The 21,320-nt window shown below is 49.4% G+C and overlaps 1 protein-coding gene across 3 annotated transcripts in view; it reads left to right on the top strand.

The window, feature by feature from the left end:
• The window catches only part of SGMS1 (sphingomyelin synthase 1), an 88,494-nt gene that overhangs the window by 27,108 nt on the left and 40,066 nt on the right, over window positions 1–21,320 (top strand). The window contains exon 1 of one of the 3 annotated variants that reach the window (XM_083866888.1): window positions 12,789–12,921. The exons of 1 other annotated variant lie outside the window; for it this stretch is intronic. The gene's annotated coding sequence lies outside the window, so the exon portion shown is untranslated. Of the gene's footprint in view, window positions 1–12,788; window positions 12,922–18,022; window positions 18,144–21,320 lie in introns of those variants that run through there. One more of the 3 variants, XM_083866889.1, reaches the window with a different exon arrangement.

Genomic DNA, 21,320 nt, shown 5'->3' with positions numbered 1-21,320 from the left:
CATTGTGACATTGGCTCTTTAATGACACCTTTGGTTTGTTTTGCCGCAATCCTGAGCTTGGAAATGCTGCTGACTGAGGAGGTTGGACTCAGTGGTCTTGGAGGTCTTTTCCAACCTAAATGGTTTGATGATTCCTGCCAACTTTTTCTGGATGAATTCATCAAAACTATCCCAGAGAAGTGGGGATGTTAAGAGGATGCTGCAGGATGTGCCTGGGTGGTTTTGGTACAAACACTGAGCCACAGGTTGTGTTCTAGAAGCAAGAAGAGGGAAGGGTGAATCCATGCAATCCTGCAGGAGTGCCTGAATCCAGCCTGATGTGCTGCTGCCTCCTCCTCTGGTAGTGGAATGAGAGTGCACTAAGAAAAGAGGGAGGACTCCAAGGAAAATAATGTAGAATCATGGAATGTTTTGGGTTGGAAGGGACCTTAAAGCCCATCTCATCCCACCCCTTGCCATGGGCAGGGACACCTTCCACCGTCCCAGGGTGCTTCAGGCCCTGTCCAACCTGGTCTTGGACACTGCCAGGCATGGGACATCCACAGCCTCTCTGGGCAGTGATATCTTTGACACTTAGAAAAAACGAAAGGTTTAATGGAATTTTGGAGCAGGGATTTTATATACCCTGTGTTCAGTTTGTTGGATCAATCAAGTTGGGTTTTCGTAGATTTTCTAGCTGCTTATTCAATGGCTTGGCTTGTTCTGGATGCTGTGGATAATTTCCTTCTTGTCTCCTAATTTATTTGCCTTTGGACATGTAGCTGCTCCCGTGTTTCCTGGAAAATGGAAAGGATGTGCTAGCAGGAAATGGCTGCAGTTAATGAAAATAGGCTGTACCTGCTGATGATTAATCCTTAATCCAAAGAGGGAACGTTCCCTCTCCAGCTTTGTGGCCTGAATTAGCATCTGACTGTTCCTTTGTCCCGAGGCTGGCTCTGAATGACTCCGGGGTTGATTCACAGCCCCCAGTAATAGGATTTCCGTGAGGGTGTGTCACCAGTCCTTGCACAGGTTCAAAGGGAAAATGGGTTTTCCCTCCCGTGTTGCATCCTCTGGACCTGTGCCCCTTGGCTTGGCTCCTTTTCCTCCTGCCTCTCGAACCTGAGCTGTTTCAGCTGGGATTTGATGGCTGCTGCCATCCCAACTCCTTTCAAGTGTCTCATCATCCACCCATGTGGATGTGGCATGTGGGGATGGGGCAGGCCGTGTTCTCCTTGGGTTGTGGAGTGATCATAAATACATTTAGTGCTTCTCTGAAAGGCTTTCGAGTGCAGCACTGCTCTTTTTGCTTCCTTTGAAGGCTGAGCAGCCGCCGCTGAACTCGGGGCTGCAGTGCGTGACTGCTCCCTTAGCAGGCAGTTAAAACATCAGCTATTACACTGACGTGCAAATGTTATTTTGTGCTGAAGTCATGCTGGAAATAGTTCAAAATGTCTTGTTTATTTGGATTCACGAGGGGCACGCTGTCTCGCTGAGCTCTAATCTTGTTTTGCTCTCTGCTTTCTTTGCAATCAGCAGAGCTGTGTTCAAACCACGCTGAGAGATTTAAGGTACCTCTTGGTCTGCATCCCAGGAGCCACAGACTGAGGACAGCACCCCGGGGTTTGTGCCTTTTGGGAAGCTGGGTTATTAATCAGTTGTTTTTCCCCAGCCTCAGTCCTTACATGGCTGGAACAAACTCTGTTCCTGTGTTGAATTAAACCCTCTGCCCCTGGGCTCAGGTGAGACCCCACCTGCAGAGCTGCCCCAGCCCTGGGGCCCAGCACAGGAGGGACCTGGAGCTGCTGGAGAGATCCCAGGGGAGGCTCCAGGATGAGCAGAGGGATGGAGCAGCTCTGCTGGGAGAGCTGGGATTGTTCAGCCTGGACAGGAGAAGCTTTGGGGTGACCTCAGTGTGGCCTTCCAGTGCCTGAAGGAGGTGACAAGAAAGATGGAGAGAGACTCTTTCCAAGGGATGGAGTGACAAGGAGGATGGCTTTCCAGTACCAGAGGGCAGGGCTGGATGGGATATTGGGAAGGAATTGTTCCCTGGGAGGGTGGGCAGGCCCTGGCACAGGGTGCCCAGAGCAGCTGTGGCTGCCCCTGGATCCTGGCACTGCCCAAGGCCAGGCTGGACTTTGGGGCTTGGAGCAGCCTGGGATAGTGGAAGGTGTCCTTGCCCATGGCAGGGGGTGGAATGGGATGGACTTTAAGGTCCTTTCCAACCCAAACTTTTCTGTGATTCTTTTAAATATCTGTTACTGGATAAGCACTGACTCATTTGTTCATTATTTTAATGAGAGATGCACTTGTTTAAAATGACTCCACGTTTTTGCAGTTTTATTGTTTAGCAGATAATGCAGTCATTTGGATTCTTGGACAAGATGCTTTGTTTCAGTTCACTCCTTAAATGCTTTTCTCTGTGTTTGCAAGATGCATGAAAACAAAAAGGTTTTTTTTCCTGGCCTGTGTGCCCTGCCTCTGCTGTCCCCGTTCCCAGTGAGGAGTTGAAAGGCTGTCACCAAATGTTTTGACAGATTTTCCTGTACTACTTAAGAAGACAAAAAGTTACATCTCACATACTTTGCTGTGCAGGGATAAATACACAGCGAATGGTGGGTGAAATACTTGGTGTGAATGTGCTGAGGGATTTTGTAGTCCCAGCACAGGATGTCTGCTCTATCACCAGAGTCTTGTGTGACTGTCCCAGCTGTTCAAATCGTGTGTGTACCCCAGCTACATCCAGGCAGGTTTAAATATCCTCCTGTCCAGAACATGCTCCCTCCTCCAGGCTCCTCCCTGCCCTTCCCTGCATTGTGGAGCATCCTCACAGCCATCTACAGACACTGACACATCACTAAATTCCCCAAGCTTTGCTGAGAGTTCCTTGGAAAGCTGATGCAGGCTGGGGAGCGCTGTGAGCTGTGCGTGGCACATCCAGAAAGGCAGGAAGGTGAGGGACAGCCTTTGCACAAAGGCTATGTCATTGTTAGGATATGTTAATGGGGTGGCTTCAGGTGTTTTGTGGATGCTGGTGCTGGTCCAGATTAGCTGAGGCAGCTCCTTGTGTCTGCCCCTGCCCCAGTCCTGGTGCCAGCAGGAGTGCCCTGCCCTAGTGCTGCTTCCCAAATTCAGGGGCAGCACTCAGCTTGCTCTCAGTGTTTTGTTATGATTTCCCTGCCTATGTTTTGGTCTCTGTGAAGCTTCTCAGGGAAGGCAGCTGAATACCAAGACACTGTCTCCAGCTCTGCAGTTTTGCTGATGTGTTTGCAGTCCCCAGACAGTTGATCAGGCAAACTTGCTGCTAAATGGATGATCTAATTCCCAGTGAATGCTGTGATCACAAGCATTACCCTACATCACAGAAACGATTTGAAAACCAGTGCGTACTCCTCAAGCTGTCAGTTGTCTTTCAGCACCTTCGTTGTGCTCTTTCATCTTTAAATGCTTGTGATGAAGCTCAAATAAACTTACCTGTCAGCAGCTGCAGGGATGTCTCTTCTGTCTCCTTTGTAGCTGTAGCTGGGAGTTTAAAAGCTGTGTACAGAGGAGATAAAGCAAGGAGCTCTCTTGTAGCTGCTGTTTCTCTAAATGATTTTTCTTCTACTCCAGTAACACTCAGCACTAGAATATGTTGGTGCTTTGTGAGGGTTGCTCAAAGCCAGCACATGAGTTCTGTGCTCAGAACCCCTGAGGATATGAGCAGGGCAGGAAGGCGTCCCTGGACAGTGGGAAAACAGGATGGAGAAATGGTCTGGAGAGAGGTGACTTCCTGGAAAAAGAATGGAACAGAGCACCCCACAACCTGACTGTCTGAAGAGTGGCCCCCAGCAGACGAATGCTGCTTGCCAGCCCACAGATATGTGGTTTGAATTTTACAAGGGAGAACTCTTTTGAAACCTGAAATTCATAGGTTCATAAAATCATTAGGGTTGGAAAGACCTCTGGGATCATCCAGTCCCAGCTGTGCCCGATGCCCGCCTTGTTCCCAGCCCAGAGCACTGAGTGCCACCTCCAGCCCTTCCTTGGACACCTCCAGCCACGGGCACTCCAAACCTCCCTGGGCAGCCCCTGCCAAGGCCTCAGCACCCTTTCAGTGAAGCATTTCCTCCTGAAATTCCATGTGGAATATCCAAGAAAGTCTGGGTTTTGTGGACCTGTTTATTCTCTTTCTTCTCAAGTTGCAATTCTAGATGGTCATTTCAGTGAAAGCCCAGTTCTCATCACAAGTCCTTCCTTTCTGTTCCAGCATGCAAAACCTGACAAATTGCCCCAAGGAACAGCTTTGTTTTTGCACCACAGCCTTGCAAAAAGCAAGTCTAAAAACTTAGATAAGTGAGCTTAAAAAACCAGCAAGTTTTTGTTTGCATCCTTCTGCTTCTTGCTTGTGCAAGAGGGGCCATCCTTGTAAAAGTCATGCTAAATCTGTTCTCTGTAAAACAACAAAAACCCACCCCTTTTTTTCCATGTTGATGCAATGGTTGTTTAGTTTTATCTGGAGAATTCTGATACTCAGCCAGGATCTGCTTCTCTGTGGTAATTTGAGGTGGAGTGCAAATGGACACTTCAAAGCAATCCCGTGTTGTCATCCTGTGAATTTGAGGTGCTGAAAACAGGCAAAAAACCAAAAACAAACAAAAATTTTGTGTCTCAGCAGGAGTTTGAGGCTACAGCTCTGCCCCTGGATGTACTGTGAATATTAATGACACAGAACTGTGGGGTCTGTTTGCACATGAAAAGAGGAAACCCAGGTGTGTTGAGCAGGAATCAGGTGTGTGCTGCAAGGTCAGCGAGGCTGGAGAGCAGCAATTGGTTACTAATAAAAAACCCCAGGTCATTTTCTGTGCACCTCCTCAGGGGTCACTTTACTGGTGCTGCATGAGGAAATAATGAATACAGGTGACCTAGGTATGTGTGTATGTGTTTATTTGATTTTTTTTTTAAACCAAAAACCCTCTTCAGATGAGTGGAGGAGGGCACATGCACAGCCTGGGATGTGGTTAATTCCTTGCTCTGCTGCTCTGGTTTAAGAAAAGTTTTGGAAGCATCTGTTTCGAGATATTGAGAGGTTGCAGGCTCTTTTCTGTCTCTGAAGCCTAATGCTTGTTTCCTGCAACACTGGCAGAATGCAAAACCATTATTAGTTTTGGGTTTTGTTCTGCTTTTGGGAGGCTTTTTTCTGAATTTGGAGGTTCTTTCAGTGCAAATAGCTGCAAAGTTAAAGTAGTAGATGAATAAATATTAATGAAGGAGTAGATAACAGAACAAGCTACTGTAAAAATAATTTTAAAAATCACTTTTTTTCTCCATGATTCTCCATGTCCCGAATCCTCCATCTTCAAAAAGAAGAAGGTTCAGCAGAGGATGATGAGGATGATCAAAGGCATGGAATAGCTGTTGTATAAAAGGAAATAAATAAGCTTTGTCTCTTTAGCATGGAGCAGAAATGATTGTGAGGGGAAAAGTGAGGAGGGGAATGTTATGCAGGTTGGGAGTTTTGCATCTTCCAAAGAAGATGCTGGTACCCAGGCCTTCTTCACTCAAAAAAAAAAAAAACCAAGGAAGCAACGAGCTTATAAAAGGAAAAGCTTTTCTTTTGGTGGTGCATAGTTACCCTGTGGTATTCCTGGTGGCCAGGATGTTGCCGGAAGGTGAGAGGTTCAGAGGAGGCTGAATAAAATCCATCCCATTGAAAGCTATTAAAGACAGTGTCTCCTGGCTCAGGGAACTGTTATTAAAGCAGTGTTTGGAGCAATCCCAGGCTGGCTGAGGCCGAAGGAGCTGGGTGGGCACCTGGTGTCCCCTCCGTGGCCCAGCAGGGCCATCCCAGAGCACAGGGCACAGCATTGTGTGCACACAGCTCTGCAGCAGCCCCAGGGAGGAGCCCCCCCAGGCTGTGTGGACAATGTGCTCAGGGCTGGGCACTGCCCAGGGAAGAAGTTGTGCCTCCTGTGCAGGGGGAATTGCTGGGCTCAGGCCCTGCCCGTGGCTCTGGGGCCATTGCTGGGCCCCCTGGGCAGAGCCTGGGCCCTGCTGGGAGCCCTCCCTGCACACAGGGACACCCAGGCCTGAGGGCCCCTCTCAGCTGGGGCTCCTCTCCAGCCTGGACAGCCCCAGCTCCCTCAGCCTTTCCTGGGCACCCACATGCTCCAGGCCCTTCCTCAGCTCCACCAGCTCCCTGGCCCTGCTGTGCTCAGGATCCAGGGCTGGACACAGCACTGCAGAGGTGCCTCCAGGGCTGCCCACAGGGCCCCCATCCCTCCCTGCCCTGCTGCCAGTGCTCCTCCTGCTGCCCCCAGGATCCCATTGGCCTCCTTGGCCCCAGGACACTCTGCTGCCCCAGGGACAGCTCCGTGTCCCCCAGGAGCCCCAGGACACTCTGCTGCCCCAGGGACAGCTCCGTGTCCCCCAGGAGCCCCAGGACACTCTGCTGCCCCAGGGACAGCTCCGTGTCCCCCAGGAGCCCCAGGACACTCTGCTGCCTCAGGGACAGCTCCGTGTCCCCCAGGAGCCCCAGGACACTCTGCTGCCTCAGGGACAGCTCCGTGTCCCCCAGGAGCCCCAGGACACTCTGCTGCCTCAGGGACAACTCGGTGTCCCCCAGGTCCTTCCCCACAGAGCTGCTCCAGCAGGTTTCCCCCATCCTGTGCTGGTGCCTGGGGCTGTTCCTGCCCAGGTGCAGGACCTGCATTCCTCTTGGTGAAAAAGGTATCACTGTCTGTGTTAAACTTTTTGTAGAAATGTGAAACTTCCTTTTTAAGCAGAAATAACACCCAGCTGTTGTGTAGCTGTTTAACACAGGGGCTACAACCTGGAGTAGCAGATGAAATGTGGGATTTCTTGGCTTCCATAGTATTTCCTACTTTTGGTAGGTAATAGGAAACAGGCAAGGAATAGCAAGTGGTTCAGGTGATAAGAAGCTGATGTTTAGGAGCAGATGATAGCAGCAGTTGTCTTGGCTGATTGGGCTGTGTTCCTTTCCCAAAATCCTGCAGTCTGGAGCGTGCTGGGAGCCGGGTGGGAGTGGCAGTGTGCCAGCTAGTGCTGGGGTAATGCTCAGGTTACCCTGGTGCACTGGAGACAGATGGGCCCCAGCATTTCCCTGCACACGGAGTTCCCAGCCTGACACAGTGTTTGGGTAGAGCTGGAGCGCTGGGATTGCACCTTCACCCAGGGAGGGCCAAGGTTCCTTACGCTGCATGGAGCTTTTTACTACACAGAGGGGGGGTTGCTTGGCTGCCATATGGAAGGACTGAATTTCCCTGGAGATTTTGACGTTCAGCAGCGTGTGGGTGTTAGGAGGCTTCGGGAGGTGGAGGAGGATGGAGTTGGAATAATGTCCTTTGAATCAGAGCTGTTTTGATCTGCTAGAAAGAAACTGGCTGCTGTGAAAGAAGGGGAGAAATCCTCAAACATTGGGCTACTCTAGGATTTTGTGCAGAGAAGAAAGACTTGGAGCAGGAGCTGTTTAAGAATTGATCCTGCTCTGAGTGGGGTAGGAACTCAAGTGTGAGTGAGCATGTATGGGGTCACTGACATGCTGCACACACATGCTCAACAGCCATACCTTGAAAATGGAAAGAGATTCTTGGTTCAGTGGGCTCCAGCCCAAGGCATGAGCTTGGTGACCTGTGTGATTACTTGGAGAGTAAATTCCAAGTGATTTATCCCTCTTCTGATCTCCCTTGAACTCTGACTGCTTGTGTCTGTTGCTGTCAAGTGGCTGCTTCTGTATTTATGAGCGAGGTGGAAACCACTGACCTGCTTTGCCTCCTCTGAAAGGCAAGTGCTAGTTCTCTCTGAGATGGCAAGGGTGGTATTTCTGCATGTGCTTGGACTAAATTTACTGTGGGGAATTGAAGAGTGTAGATGGTGACGACTGCTGGAAGGGAAAGCACGTATTTACTGCTCGGTGGCAATAGATTTATAGACAGCTAGTTTGGTTTATAGATAAATATTGTTGCCTCTATTTCTGTAGCCATAAGCAGTATAGATTTAAAAGCCTAGACTTTGCTATAATCTAGGGACCTTTTTCCATTTTTTTCCCCTATCCCATCTGCCGAGTTCTCCGCTGGCGGCTGAGGCGTCACGTGGCGCCAGGAGAGCCAAGAGAAGTGACGCATCCCGGTATCCCATGGTAACTCTCCTTTCCCTTCGCTTTTAGCTCTTTGCCTTGCTCCCAGATGCAATAACCTGCCTGTGGGATTAGGTCGGCTCTGCTCGCTCACAGGTGAAGGTGAGGTTGCAGGGTTTTCACTCCTGAGAACGGTTTGGGCTGGGTAAAGCAGATCACCTTCTGAAAGGGAAACAAAGAGCACCACAAAACACAAGGCAGCAACCCCACTGCAAACCCAACAGCAGCCCCCACCAAGCCCAGAAATCTTCACGTTTCCCACCCAAACTTCTCAAGATGCAGGAAGCATTGGGGGGAGTTTACTCTTTGTTTGCCATGCAGGATATTGAAGCTCGTCTGAGAAGTTTCTGCAAACCACAGGTAGATGATACTCTGCCAGTGGGGCACAGTCTCACCAAAGCTAAATTTGCAATTCGGGTCTTGCAGTTCACACAGAGTTTGCTGCTGGAAGCTTGTTAGGTGAGGCTTGCTTTTTCTTCTTTCCCCCCCCCCCCCTTTCTTCACCACCCCCATCAGTTGTTTTTAACCTCTGGTTGCTGTATGCAGTTACTGCCTGCATTTTTGTTAGAAATATCCTACTTATCCCCCAAGAAAAGCTCGTGGTTTTGCATTCAGATATGCTTTTTTTTTTTAGAACTCTGATTATTATTTTTTTTGAGAAACAGATCATTTAATTATAGAATCATAAAGTAGCTTGGGTTGGAAGGGTCCTTAAAGCCCATCTTGTTCCACCCTTGCCATAGGCAGGGACACCTTCCACTGTCCCAGGCTGCTCCAAGCCCCAATGTCCAGCCTGGCCTTGGACACTGCCAGGGATCCAGGGGCAGCCACAGCTGCTCTGGGCACCCTGTGCCAGGGCCTGCCCACCCTCACAGGGAACAATTAATTGCAAGCCATTTTCTCCTCTGTGTCTGTATGTCCACTGTAACTTTATTGCATTAAACCAGACATGGTATGACTCGCTCAGTCTGAAACTCAAGGCTGCAAATGGAGCTCCTCACCAAGGGTAAGCAGTGAGTAGAGCCCTTGCAGTGAGACACCTCAAACCTATTCTTGCATCCTGTTTCCAAGCTCTGCTGTGCCCGTTTTCTGTGTCCACTGAAGCACAGCTAAAGCAATGTGTGTCTGGTTTAACTCTGCCCTGCCAATTGGATTTTTGCTTTAGGGCACAGCTTTCACAAACCCAATTTATCCTCAGGGAGGAAGAAGAAAAAACTGGTTTTGTTCACACATAGTCCTCGCGTACTGGAGGAGTCGGTGGTGAAGTTTTTCAGCGTGGCAGGATTTGCATTTGCTGTTGCCACAGCTACAAGTGAGCTCACAGCATTTCAGTCCCTCAGCCAGAGAGGAGCAGTTTTCAGAGTGAAGGCACCAGTGCACCCAGATGACTCATTCTGGTGTGTCCAAGGGCTGGGGAATCACTTCTTGAATGGGAGAGGATGCCGTGGTGTGCGGGGGAGGAGGCAGGAGATGTAGTCTGAGCAGTTTGGGGCCGCCTGGATTTGGGGCACGAGCTGGGTGATGTGTGCTGGGAACAGGCTGCTGAGCTGTCACCTGCTGCACAACATCCCTGCAGGCACCTGGATGTTGGGAAGTATCCCAGGACTTCTCTGATGTGCTTCCTCTGGCTTTGCTCCAAGCAGGTATTTAGTACAAATGTCTCTTCTCCTCCTAATGGGACTGAATTCCCTCCTGTTCCGTGTCAGTTCCAGACAGTCCATCGTGCTGCCCAGGGTTTGCATGGGGACTCTGCTGCCTGGGTAAATCCAAACAATAGCCTGCTTGTGGCAACTGAAAGTGGTGCTGGAAAAAAAATCCCTCTTCTGTAATTGCAGGAAAAAAACAAGCCTGTCTGCAGCAGGAAGCAACAAGATTCTATTAACTCATACTTTTAATTTTTTTTCCCTGCCTCTCCTGCACAGTCCGTGATGATTTAAGCAGAAATTGCTTAGGAAAAGTCCTTGGCCTGTTATTTAGTTACTGATTGTGTGCATAGCAGGGGGAGTTGGGAGGTTAAGGTCTTTTCCAACCCAAACCATGTCATAATTCTGCAGTTTGGGGGGACGGTTATTTAAGTTAGGGGATGGTTAAGTCAGAGGATGGTTACCCTGTATTCAGAGATTTGCCACTGTAGCCATTGTAAGTAAGTGTGGACTATTTAATAAGGAGATAATTGGATGTCTACCTTTCTCTAGGTAAGATTTAAAAACTTTGAGCTGTCTTGCTGTTTCTTCTTTTTCCCGTGGAAAGCCTGGCTGGCTGGTGCCTTTCACCTCCAGGATTGCCTGCTGCTCTTGTTACCAGCGTTTCATAACCTGCCTGCAATAGCCTTTTCCTGCTGATTCTTACCCTTGGAACGGTGAACAAGAAGCTATTACCTTACTCTGTTACCTTATGCAAAGTACTATTGTGATACTGCTAAAAAATCTTGGACCTATTGTGTGAGATGGAGGCTGCAGGGACAGAAAAGCTGGGGATGGGAGAGAACTGTGTTATATTATGGCCAGCTCAGTTAATCCAGGGATCTGAAACTAAAGGGAGGAACTGAGTCAGAAGTGTTGTGAGCAGTTGTGACACCGTTTCCCCCAACAAACAGCTGTAACTTGTCACACAGGTCACTTCCCTGGCGTCCTGTCTATCGACCGGGGCTCATTTAAAGATTTCATTATTGTGCCTGGTTGGTGCTGTTGAGGTTTTGAATTTCTGTGTTTGAAAGTGCTTTTGTATTGATGATGTGCTTAAGGTTGGGTTGGTTTTTTTTCTGTGTTGGAGGCCTTTTTCTGCTGTGATTTCTTATTTTTGGAGCTATGTGTGTGTAGGCTTATGGATTAAAATAAACAAGGGAGGGGGAGAACCTCCAAACAAAGCCCGACTGTGACCTCAGGAATCAAACTGCAGCTCTGACACAGAGGGAGGACAAGGGTTTAGGGCAGCACAGATACAAAGTGAGGTCTCCAGAGGATGTCTTTGGACAGGCAGGAGGGATGACACCCCCAAAGAACAGTGCCTTGTCTGATCTCTAGGTCAAGGGCAGGGGCATCTCCAGGCTCCACTTTGCCTTCATGTGTGCCCTGGGACAGACTTGGAATAGGGGAATTCAGCTGTTACTTGACAAGGAAATGCCTGGTCCCGTAGCAGGTGGAACCAAACAAGCAACAGATCAAACTGAGGGGCCATTGGCCACCCAAGGTATAGGAAAGTGCATTTTTCAGCTTATGGGAGTCCCATCGGTGTGTGGTGAGCCTGTAGGGTGGACAGGGAAGCTAAACAGCTAAATGATGGATTTGTTACTTGGATTGATGATAATCTGGAAGAAAACTGTAGGTTATAATACAGCCAGGAGTGCCAGAATTGTGAGACACAGGAATACTGCTTCTCACTGCTTTTTTTGGACGAGACTGGCCAAGGAATAAAGGTCAGAATTACTGGGGAAAGCCTTTTGGCACCAGCACGGTGCTGTCTGCAAGTGGAGTTTATCCCTGCAGGCAGCTGCTCGCCCCTGGGACTGGCCAATTTTGGCTTTTGTTGTTCGGTTGTTTGTTTCTTCTTCTCTTAGTAACTCTCCAAAACACACTGCAGGGTGTCTGGTTGCACCTTTGTGGGCAGGAGAATAAAGAAGAGCAGAGCTGCTGTCCTGGAGATCTGCATTTGTGCCTCTGCCTGGAGATTTTGGGCTAGTTGTGGTCCCTGTGCCACTGTGATGAGCCTGTGCAGGTGACACAGACTGCACAGTCTGGCCTGAGCTGCTGCTCTCTCTCTTGTCCGCAAGGATTTTGTGGTCTGTTCCCCTGGGAGAAGCCAAAGGAGTGGGTTTGGGCACAAAAATTACTGTGGAACCATGACAGTGTATCTGGTTCGGATGCATAAAGATGCAATTAAGGCTTAAGAGAAGTGTTTTGAGCACTTCTGGAGAGTTTGGATTGGGTGAAAGCTCTGCAGGATCCAATAGAGCCTGGGGAAGTGCTTAGTGTATTGGCACAAGGTATTCCTGTGTTCCTTGAGTTCCTCTCACCATGAAAAGGCAAATTAAAAAGGGGTTTCTGCTGCCCAGTGGGTTCTGCTGAGGTATTTATATTGGACAGTGTTGTTTCCCCTGGGAATCCATGCCCCTTCCTTTCTAAGAGGCTTGTTTTGATCTGACATTGTGGTGGGATTTAATGCTTCCAGTACAAGAAATTAAAATAAAAATATTCCCCTTATCCCAAATCTCAGAATAACCTTTGAACCAGCACAGGCAGGAGAAAATCCGTGTGTGGATTATTTGCTCTCTTGGGTTTTGATCTTGTTTTTTTAACTGGCCCTAAAAATGTCCAGAGGTTAAAATTAGAATGATAAACATTTACAGGGGAATTTTCTATGGTCAGCTTTCATTTAGCACGGAAAGCCTGGTCCATTTTGGGATGCTGAAGACAAAGTGAGTTTTTTCCTGTTTTATTTTAGAGCTGCATGATGGATGTGGAAGCTTGAATTTTCCTTTATTTAGTAGTGTACCAAAAACAGTCTTTTGCTGTATAAACAAAGGGTCACATTCATAACAGCAAGAGCAACTAAGCAAGGGCAATGACTTAGAGGGGGTGTATCTTGGTATTGCAAGTGTTTAATGAATAATGGAGGTCTTTTGTGCCAAAACCTTCCTGAATTTGTAACATATTGACCACACAAAGTCCCACAGCTTTTCTTAGGCAGGAGGGAGAGCTGCTGTGTCCATCTCTGTCACACTGTCCTGTTACATGGCGTATTTGGGGAAGGAACACCGTTCCTTTTGTCACTAGATGAATGATCCTAAACTCTGCTGGGGCTCCTGTTGGGTGAGTCTGTAATGAAAACTCTGGCTGTGCTATGTTGGTTTTGTGGTTGATCATCATTCATGCCCTCAGTGTGGGTGTAAGGATGTTCCCTGTGCTTCAGTTCCTGCTGTTTTGATTCAGGACCACTCCAAAAATACATCTTGGGTATGTAGCTGCCTCAGGCTCCACATCTGCTTCTTTGGGGCAGGATAGACTCCTGGCTGCCTCTGGCTTGGAAATATATATATTTCCATATATAATTATTTCTCTTTGTGTGTGTGTGTGTGCCTGTGTTTTTATTTCTCTGATTCCCTGAAACTTTGGCTGATTGTTCCTTACTCTGCCACCAGCATCCCAGGATCCTTGGGGTGGATGTCACAGCAATGTGCTGGACATGCAGCACCCCTGATTCCCTGTTGGTTTGGTTTGTTCTGGGTTTCAATGCCAGGTACAAGCCGCTTCCTACAATCTTCCACCTGTGATGCTTGTAGAGGAGCCACCCTCCTCCAGCAGGGTAACACAGAGACAGGGCTGGTGATGCTTTGGTGGCAGTGAGGTGCTGAGTTGGACTGCAATTAGCAGCCTCTCTTTTCCCTTGCAAGTCCAGAGTAGTTCTTTCTGTGTTTAGTTGGCTCTGCTTTATGGGGTTTAACTCAGAATGAAACAGTAGCTCATGCTGCCCAAGAGAAAAGTCCCATATTAATGGGGTTCGTTGTGTGCTCTGAGTGCCACAGGGCCAAGTGTAAGTGCTCAGCTTCCCCAGGAGGAGCTGCTTTGATGTTTGGGTATGCTGGTCTAATCTTCATGTTCACAGCTGTAGGAATTTTAAAGATGAAACTGTGAGCTGAGAGAGTCTGAGCCCCTGTGCAGATCTTTGCAGTGAATGTCTGTTGTTTTGTGGCTGCCTCTTTGTGCTCCTACTCATGGAATCCCAGAAGAGTTAGAAGGGACCATCCAGTGCCACCCCTGCCATGGCAGGGACACCTTCCACTATCCCAGGTGCTCCAAGCCCCAATGTCCAACCTGGCCTTGGACACTGCCAGGGATCCAGGGGCAGCCCCAGCTGCTCTGGGCACCCTGTGCCAGGGCCTGCCCACCCTCCCAGGGAACAATTCCTTCCCAATATCCCATCCAGCCCTGCCCTCTGACAAGCCATTCCCCTTCTCCTGTCAGTCCAGTTATTGATGCAGGGTCCCTCTCTAGTTTCCCTGTATCCCTTCAGGCCCTGGAAGGAGCTGTGAGGTCTCCACACAACCTTCTCCTCTCCAGGTGAGCAGCCCCAGCTCTCCCAGCCTGGGTCCACAGGGGAGGTGCTCCAGTCCCCTCAGCAACTTGGTGGCCTCCCCTGGGCTCTCTCCAGCAGCTCCAGGTCCCTCCTGTGCTGGGCCCCAGGGCTGGGGCAGCTCTGCAGGTGGGGTCTCACCTGAGCCCAGGGGCAGAGGGGCAGAATCCCCCCTCCCCTGCTGCCCACGCTGGGGCTCAGCCCAGGGCACGGGGGATTCTGGGTCCCAGCTCTCACCCCCAGCACTCCCAGGTCATTCTCCCAGAGCTGCTCTCAGACACTTCCCTGCCAACCTTTTGTGTTACACTAGATTCCAGCTTGGTTGCCACGAGTGGAGCAGTCCGTAAAAACCTTCCCAAGCTCCTGGAGGAAACCATGGTCTGGCTTAGAGCCACAGACCCTGCCAGAAAATGCCCCTGTTTGGGGCATGGACTGCGCCAGCTGACCCCAGAAGTCCCTTGTGACATGGGGCACCTGGACTTGGTGCCACCAGGCTAACACTGGGAGAACACCCATGGCAAGAAGTCAGAACCATGGAAGGCCTTAAATCCCTGTGAACCAGTTCTTGCAGGGAGTCAGTTTAAAACTGCAGTGGTGCCTTTTTTTTTTTTTTTTTTTTTTTTCTGTGTGAAGAGACCTTGAGTGCCCTGGCCCCAGCTGTGCCAGCTGCCACCACAGCAGGGGCCAGCTGGGCTCTGCCTGTCACTGCTCAGCCCTCAGTGTATTTGCAAAGAGAGGGGAAGGAGGAGGAGGTGTGCTAAACTGAGAACCAGGCAAGGCAAATGCGCTGGCAGTAACAGAGAAACATGTTTTATTGGGAGCTTTTGGACAAAAATGTGGATATTGCATGGAGTCTTCCCTGTCCCTCCTTTTTAGGGTGAAATATTGATAGATAAGATCAAATTTGTACTTCCCTCCCATGCTGATGGCTCTCACTTGGCCTCTTTTTTCAGACCACCTCCAGCTGTAGGAACAGGGAATGTTGGAGATTTAAAGAAATTACAACTTTAATTTATCTCTTGGCCTTAAAAAACAAACAAACAAAAAAACCAACCCTTTAGTTATTTCTGTCGTTTTACACCAGCAAGAAGTAGTTATCTGCTAAGTTAATGAAGATTTTGGCTTGAAAACCTAAATGATATCAATGTCTGACTCTTCTTGCCTTTGTTATAATAGAAGATCATCATCCTCTGTTTTTTAGAGGTGTAATAGAGCATTTGTGGGACTGAGGACTTTTTTAAAGCATTCATCCCAATGGTGATGTTTGAGAAAAAAAAAAAAAAAAAAGGCAAAAGGGAAGCAAAACTCAAGGGAGATGGAGACTGTAAGGGAGCTTTATGGAATGTGAATGATGAAACAGCTCCTGACTGGCCTGTTGATGTTGCTGCTCTCTGACCCCTGTGTCACATTGAGAAAGCAGAAGTGGAGTCAAACCACAGCCAAGGCGAGTTAGCCAGGGTTGGGAACTGAATCTCCACCTGAGGAGTGAGGTGGGTGAGATAGGGCACATGGCAGTTGTTCCTGCTGAGCTGGGCTGTGACCTGTCAGCGCTGTGACATTGTGGGGCTGTGCCTCAGACAGGCCTGAGGTGCTGCTTCTGAATTCCTGTGGCTATCAGAAATTATATCCAGGCTGTGAGAGTGAACTGGCTGAAGGCTCCCAGTATCATATCCTGCCTGAGCTTGGCATGGACCTCTGGAAGGTCACCTTGTCAAGCAGGGTCACCCAGAGCTGCTTGTCAGGGCCATTTGCCAGGCTCTCTGCAGTGTGTCCATGTCTCTTTCCCACTGAGGAGTGCAGGACTGGGCCCAGCACCAGGAATAGAGTCACCTGTGCTGACTAGTAAGGGATCACTCTTGTGATGCAGCCTGGGATGTTGGTGGTTTTTTTCTGCTGGGAGGGTGCATTTCTGGGCTCCTGGGAGCTTGTTGTCATCCAGACCCACAGGTCCTGCTGGGCAGAGCAGTTCCCAGTCTGTCAGCTCCCAGCCTGAGCTGGCTCCTGGCGTCACTCTCCCCCAGGTGAAGGAAGGACTCTGCCTTTGCTTTGTTTGAACACCATGAGGCTCCTGCCTGCCCTTTGTTCCAGCCTTTTAGAGTTCATCCAAGTGGCAATGTGACCCTCTGGTGTACTGGCCACTCACCCCAATTACTGTGTCACCAGCAAAGTGCTGAGGGCACACTGTGCATCTTCCAGGTCATTAGAAGAGGTTAAATGATTTTGGCTCTCATATCAACGCATGGGAAATGTCTGTCTGTTCTCCAACTGGACTTTGTGCCACTGACCACTCCCTGCTGGGCCTGGCCATTTGGCCACTTTTCCACCCACTTCCCTGCCCTCCTGGCTGCCCCATACTTTGCCAGCTCATCTGAGGGTGTGAGAAGAGCCAGTGTTGAAGGTCTTGCCAAAGCCAAGACAGACAACATCCTCTGCACTCCCTTCATCCACTGAGAGTTTTTCATCCTAGGAGGAGGTCAGGCTGGTGAAGCAGGATTTTTTCCCTTCACACCTCCATGCTGATTGCTCCTGGTCACCCTCTTGTCCTTCAGGTAACTGGAAATGGTTTCCAAAGTTCATCAAGTGTGGCCTAACAATGGCAGCAGCCAGCTCCCTCAGCACTCGTGGATCCATCCCATCAGGTCCCATAGGATGAAGTATGTCCAGCCTACTGTCCCCTAACCTGATCCTCTTCTGCTAAGGATAAATCTTCCTTGTCTGGATTTCCCCTTTGCCTCAGAGGCCTGCAGTTCCCAAAGGCTGGCCTCACTAGCATCCTTCACATCCCTTGGCAGATTCACTTCCAGATGTGTTTTGGCTCTCTTAGCCCCATCCCTGCCCCATCAGTGTTCCTGAGATTCCTCCTGGATCACCTGACCCTGCAGGATCAGTGTTCCCAGATTGCTCCTGGATCACCTGACCCTGCAGGATCAGTGTTCCCAGATTGCTCCTGGATCACCTGGCCCTGCCCTGCTCTTTGCCCTTGGCTCTGCTCAGGAGCTCTGTGCTCCTCCATGGGAGCCTCCTGCCCCGTCAGCTCAATCAGCTGCTTGTTGGGGTGGTCTGTCCTTCAGCCTGAAGGAGGTGATCCTTTCTGTCAGCCAGCTCTTTTGGGTCCCTTTTCTCTCCATGCCCATGGGATTCTTCAGGCACACCCCTGTGGATGATGCCAGTCTGTTCTCCTGAAGTCCATGGCTGTGGTGCAGATTTTTCCCTCAGCTCCTTCCTTTGAGGGTTCTGAACTCCCTGGTCAGTGCAGCCACAGGTGCCCAGACCTTCACATCCCTGCCCAGTTCTTGCCTGTCTGTAAGGACGAGATCCACTCCCATGGGCAGGGACGCCTTCCACTGTGCCAGGCTGCTCCAAGCCCTGTCCATCCTGGCCTTGGACATTCCAAGGATGGATCAGCCCCAGCTTCTGTGGACAATGGCCCGTGGAACCGTGAAGCCCTTCTGTGCCTGTGTGCCCACCTGGGTGTGTGGGTGCAGGTGGCTTTCCTGGCCTTTGTTTGGACATGGAGCCGTGTGTGTGAGCTCCAGGGTGGCAGCAGAAATAGCACAGCTCCTGGCAAAACCCCGGGATCTGTGAGAACCTCCTTCCCTGCTGGATGGATACAATATTCCTCTTGGATCGCTCATCCTGGCTGTGGTGTCCGAGTCGAGGCTGTGTGTGTAGCTTTAGGAAAAGAAAGGCTTTATTTCTGTCCGATATTCTCCCCGACTTGCGTGTTTCCTGATGTATCCAGTCTCTCCAGAAGGGCTGTGCTGCTCCCTCCTTCTCCTCGGCCTATTTATATCCGCGGTGACGTTGCAGGAGTGTTTGCTTTGGAAGAAATCTCTCCGTCTGAGCCAAAGCGAAAGCAAACCTGCAGGAGAAAGCATTCCTTTCTTCTCCTCCCGGGGAGGAGGGAGGCCTGGAGAGTCATAGGAAATGATCACCTGGGAAGGACAGGAAGCCTGGGAAGGTAAATGCCTTTTTCTGTTCGACTAATGCAGTGACATACACCCCCAAAACCCGTGAACTTCTCGTTCCGGGGGGCGGAGGCGTGAAACTCTGCGGTGGTTTTTAGGCAGGAGCTGTGAAATGAGTTGCTGAAAGCCTCCAGGCTCAGGACAATGGCTCTTTAATAATCCAGCAAGACTTGTCTCATCAGCTGCTTGCATGCACAGCATCAGAGCTAGGGATTGCTGTCCCCCCTCCTCAGGTGATGCACAGGGGCTTTTCCTTCTCCCCCCGCTCCTCAAATATTGTGATTGCACTGTGGAAGTGATTTCCTTACAGTAAAACTGAATGTTGCCTCATCTGTAGCTTTCTAAGCCCTTCAGAGCCCTGGCTCTGAAACTTCTCAAGCCTTTCTATTATTATTGTGCTCGTTCTGAATCTAAAATAAGGGATTTGGATGATAGTTTTATGAAGGTATAAATTGACTTGTCTGTATTGTGTTTGCAAAATAAAGGCATTTACTTTTGGTTAAGGCCAGGTTTTCTGGCGTCTGAAACTGCATTTGCTACTTTTTGCTGCTTGTGAGCTGTAGAAGACACAGAAAGTAACACTTGAAGGTTTCGAGTGCTCAGTATGAAGCTGAGCATGTTTGAGCCCTGTTTTTTTTGCAGAAGTGCCAATCGCTGAGCAAACATAACAGTCCAGCATAAATAAAGAGCCAAGAAAACAAGTCTGCCTCTCTAGAAAGCTGAAGTATTTACCTTCACTGTTTCACTCCCTATTAGGTATTTTAAACTCCTAACCAAACTGCATTTTTGTGACTGTAATTGCAGGGGTAAAACCTCTGACAGTGATTTTTAGGAAAAGCAACAGAGAGTGGAAGTCGTGTGGAAATGTTCTGGGCTGGAGCTCTTTGGTGTTGATGGGGCAGAAACAGAGCTATTCTTGCTCTAGGAAGTTGTGGGTGCAGCACAATAGTGCCAAAGTGGGCTCATCCTTTGGGAGTAGTTACAGGTCCTTAAAAAAATAAGAGTTTTTTTGATTGAGAGCATGGGAGGGATGGTGCTGTCTTCAATTTGAGACACACACCTACCCCACTTAAATCCTGTGGTGTCAGCTCTGTGATAAGGATTGGGTAATCCAGTGGGGATAACCAGGGGACAGCAGGGAATCACAGAATCATGGAATGGTTTGGGTGGGAAGGGACCTTAAAGCCCATCCATTCCCACCCCTGCCATGGGCAGGGACACATTCCACTGTCCCAGGCTGCTCCAAGCCCCAATGTCCAGCCTGGCCTTGGACACTGCCAGGGATCCAGGGGCAGCCACAGCTGCTCTGGGCACCCTGTGCCAGGGCCTGCCCACCCTCCCAGGGAACAATTCCTTCCCAATATCCCATCCAGCCCTGCCCTCTGGCACTGGGAAGCCATTCCCTGTGTCCTGTCCCTCCATCCCTTGTCTCCAGTCCCTCTCCAGCTCTCCTGGAGCCCCTTTAGGCCCTGGCAGGGGCTCTGAGCTCTCCCTGGAGCCTTCTCCTCTCCAGGTGAGCACCCCCAGCTCTTCCAGCCTGGCTCCAGAGCAGAGGGGCTCCAGCCCTTGGAGCAGCTCCAAGGCCTCCTCTGGGCTCACTCCAGCAGCTCCAGGTCCTTCTGCTGTCAGTATCAAGCAGAGTGAGTTCCCTTGTCTGTGCTCCTGGAGAGGGGTTTTTGATGTTTTGGGGTTTGAAAACAAGAACATAATCTATGTGTTGTGACTGGTGTCAAGAACAGAAATGCAAGTGCCAGCACAGTAAATGCCAGCCAAAATATAAGTGATGAATGCCAGGGGAAAGGTATTTGGCCATGGCTTGATTTAGCTACTCCTTGTATGCCACAGCATAATATGTTTGTGTTGTAAATATCAGTTTAGTTTAATTAGTATGTGATGAAGCCCAGAACAGAGCAGGTTGCCCAGAGAAGCTGTGGCTGCCTGGCAGTGCCCAAGGCCAGGTTAGAGGAGCTTGGAGCAGCCTGGGGTAGTGGAAGGCGTCCCTGCCTGTGGCAGAGGTGGAATGAGATGATCTTTAAAGTCCTTTCCAATCCAAACCATTCCATGTTTTTATGCCTTTTGTGGTCAATGCTGCTGAGACTTGGCTTTGGTGGGAGCAGGGTGAAGTTCCTTCAGGTCCCTTTTCAAGTTCCTGTTTGGAATTGTAGTGAGAGACACATAACTCAGGTGCTTGTAGAAAGGTGTCCATGTAAGAAATATGAGTTGGGATTTCATTGAATGCTGATTTTTTTAGAGGACATATATGCCAGAAAGCAGAATTTTAATGGTCCTGGTAGAAGGATCAGGCTGTTATTTTTCATGCTTACACAGAGCTTATTCTTGAACATCTTTTAAGAATAAATTGGACTGGAGGTCAAGGTTATAAAAATAAAGTCTAGCAGGCCAAGTTTTTATTGCATTTTGATCATTGGTGGAGATAAAAGTACAGTTAGATTTTATCTGAGTGACACCAAAAGCAGCTTTTGTTTGTGGTTGCTGCCTGTTCCCTCTTTTGTAGGATGAGATAAGGGGATGTATAAACACACTTCCCATGTAAACCCTTAAAGCCTTTGGGATTAATGGCTCTGGCTTCCTGAGCATTTGTTCTTTCCACCTCTTAATTAAGGTCATCCTTAGAACCCAGGTGAACTTGTGGCCAGGGAAGTCACAAGAAGCAGGATGAGAGTTGGAATTATGGATTTGCACAGCCTAGCCATGTGTAAAGCCCTGACACAGGATACTGGGAATACAACACCCTTCATCTTTCACAAACAGCTCCTTATCACTCCTGTCGTGTTGTTCCCCTTGCCCTTGGGGCAGAGGAAGTGCCTATTTGAATATTAATCCACATCATGCTTATTAATGGAAAAGGTATTGGATAGGTGGGGATGTCAGGGCCATTTAACCTGTAGATATTGACTGCCAGCTCCATAGGGAGAAAAGGGGAACTGGAGGCTGGAATGAGTTGATAATGGGTGTTTTATCTTCAGACTCTTTGAGTGGAGTGTGTCATTCTGGGTCTGCTGCCTGGCTCTGAGGGAGATGCTCCTGGCAGGAACAGCAGGCGTAGATCTGGTGTTTGGGATAACAAGCAAACATCTTGCTAAAGAGCCTCAGTAGTGGATTTCTCCCTGCTTTGTGCTCCCTGTTGCTGTGGCGTGCAGACAAACACT

This window comes from Zosterops lateralis (genome assembly GCF_965231275.1).
Source record: "Zosterops lateralis genome assembly, chromosome: 8".
Taxonomy (NCBI): Eukaryota; Metazoa; Chordata; class Aves; order Passeriformes; family Zosteropidae; genus Zosterops; species Zosterops lateralis.
This window is presented reverse-complemented; position numbering and strand designations above follow the sequence as displayed.